This window comes from Arachis hypogaea, chromosome 11 (assembly GCF_003086295.3).
Source record: "Arachis hypogaea cultivar Tifrunner chromosome 11, arahy.Tifrunner.gnm2.J5K5, whole genome shotgun sequence".
NCBI lineage: Eukaryota > Viridiplantae > Streptophyta > Magnoliopsida > Fabales > Fabaceae > Arachis > Arachis hypogaea.
Window position 1 is genome coordinate 59,381,292 of NC_092046.1, and position 3,026 is coordinate 59,384,317.

Here is a 3,026-nt window from a genome sequence, read left to right on the forward strand (position 1 = left end):
ACGCTGAGGGTCACGCGCATGCGTGGGTGACGCGTACGTGTGACAAGTGCAAAAAGCAGTGATGCCGCGCATGCGTGGGTGACGCATACGCGTGGGTGCACGAGTGCTATGCTTTCCAGAAAAATGCTACGCCAGCCTGGGAGCAGCATTCTAGTTCAATTAATCTCATTCCAAGTCCACCTCAACTCTCAAGCAAGAAAGCCCACAATTGTCAACCAATCAAGGCCACAAGAATCCTCTAGAATAGTTAATTTTCATTTTATTGTAATTTGCTTTCAATTTCATTTCAATTTGTAATTTAGGAAAGCCTATATAAAGGCCTTATTTTCATAGAATTAGGCATGCTGGATTGAAGGATCATTCTGCCAGAGGGGTCTTCGGACTCCCTCTTCTCACCCACACATCTCTCCTCTTCCACTTTCTTACTTGTAAATATTTTTAGTTATGAAATACTAACTTTTTCCATTAGAAAAGAGAGCTCTATTGCAATTTGAAGGATTAATTTATTTTTATTCTTCTTCTTCTCTTTATCTCTCTTTGATTTACTTGAAGAATTTTCGTTCTTCATGTTAGCATTCAATTATCTTGGAAAAGAGGTTGAATGTATTTGGGTTTTATGTGACTTTGGAAAAGGAATCATAGAACCATGCTTGAAAATTTTTCTCATACTTGAGTAAATTTAGGTATGGATGGGATACTGTGACATTTAATCTTTCCATTATTTGGGTATAGGAAAGTGTGTGGTATAATCAAGGATCATTCTTCATCTTTTCTCATGAGCAATTAGACCAATGAATTGGCTATTGATCAAGATTTGAGAGATTGAGTCACCAAGGAATTGGGGCTCAATCAATCATTATTGCCAAAAGGTCAATGAGTTGCTTGATTGAAGATGAGATGAAATCAATTAATCCGAAGAATGCAATATCTCTTGATCCCAGTGCTTATTTTCTCTTTCTTTCTTTTATTTTCTTTATGGTTATTTACACTTTCTGCACTTTACATTTCCAGCACTTTACTTTCTTGTACTTTACATTTATGCCATTTACTTCCTTGCACTTTATTGCTTTCTTTTACTTTCATACAATTTATATTTCCTCATTGCTTATCATCCAATTATGCTTGTCTAACTAGGAGAATTAATTAACTATTGTTTGCTTAATCCTTTAATCCGCGTGGGATCGACCTTACTCTCTAGTGAGTTATTACTTGACGACAATTCTGTATACTTGCCGAAGGAATTTTTGTAGTGATACATTAATTTTAATCATCACAAGCAACACTCCATCCAGAGTGTTCTGTTTTCACTGCCAAATTTTTTCTGTCTCTGTTCTGACTGCTGTACATGATCATGAACCTAAAAAACTTTAAAGAAAAATAAAATAAAATTAAGGAATTAAAAGAAATAAAAATAATTAATTAAGGTTGGGTTGCCTCCCAACAAGCGCTTCTTTAACATTATTAGCTTGATGGTTAACTCCTTACGGAGAATGATATGGGCTCAGAATTTTGCCTCTTACATTGAACTCTCTGCCTGTCCTCTCATGAATGAGCTCCAGATGCTCTAGAGACAGGATACGACTCACTGTATGTGGTATGACTGGTTTCTTGGTGAAGACAACTCTCATGCCAGGTGAGAGCCCTTCAGTTGGGACTTTCTTGTCCCTCTAGCGCTTAGGTACTGATGAGCGGATATTTTATATGCTTTTTGGCATCATTTTCATATAGTTTTTAGTATGTTTTGTTTAGTTTTTAATAATTTTTTATAGGTTTTAGTGTTAAATTTACCTTATTGAATTCTACTATGATTTTGTGTGTTTTTATGCAATTTTAGGTGATTTCTTGCAGAAATTGAGGTGCTGGAGCAAAAGTCTAATTCAAAGACAGAGAAAGCACTGCAGATGCTGTTCGTATTTGACCTCCTTTCACTTAAAAGAGCTTTTCTAGAGCTACAGAAGTCCAAATGGAGCGTTCCCAATAGCTAAGGAAAGCTGAAATCCAGAGCTTCCCAGCAATGTATTATAGACTATACTTTGCTTCAGATTTGAAGGCCCAAACTGGCGTCCAACGCCAGCTTCCTGCCCCCTCGGCTAAACTGGTGTCTCGAGAAGTCTCGAACGAAATCGTGGATTAGCCGTCTAAGAGATATATAATCAAGCTAGTGGTTCAATACTTTCCAGTCACGTATTCACATGAACCCAAGAAGAACACGGGTGGTTGTCAGGCACGTGGTCTTAATATGAAGAATGAAGCTGATTGTCATGGATCATCCCATTCATCAAGTTGAAGAATGAAATACCTCTTAGAATTGAATTAAACACGGATTGTAAAGAAACAGTAATACTTTTATTAATTCATAGAACTCAGCAGTGCTCCTCCCCTCAACCTAGGAGGTTAAGAAACTCATACTGATAGAGAATACAATGGTAAACAAAAAATATGGCCAAAGGTTCTTCCATGATTAAGAAAAATATCCTTTAAATACTAAACTAATAACTAAGGATTACATAAGAAGGGTAAAATAGTCTTTTAGTGCTAAAATCTACTTTCGGGGCCCACTTGGTGAGTGTTTGGGCTGAGCTTGATTGAGATCCACGTGCTAGGAGGCCTCTAGGGCGTTAAATGCTGGCTAGGGGGTCCTCTTTGGGCATTTGGACGCTAGTCTCTTCCTTTGGGCGCTAGACGCCTGGAATGGGGCAGGAGGCTGGCGTTGGATGCCAGTTTTTGGCCTTCTATTTTGAAGCAAAGTGTAAACTATTATACATTGCTAGAAAGCTTTGGAAGTCAGCTTTCCATAGCCATTGAGAATGCTTCATATGGACTTTTGTAGCTCTAGAAAAGCTCTTCTGAGTGCAAGGAGGTTAGACCTGGACAGCATCTACAGTGCTTTCTCTGTATCTGAATCAGACTTTTGCTCCAGCTCCTCAATTTCAGCCAGAAAATACCTGAAATTGCACAAAAACACACAAACTCAAAGTAGAATCTAAAATGTGAATTTTGCACTAAAACCTATGAAAACTTAATAA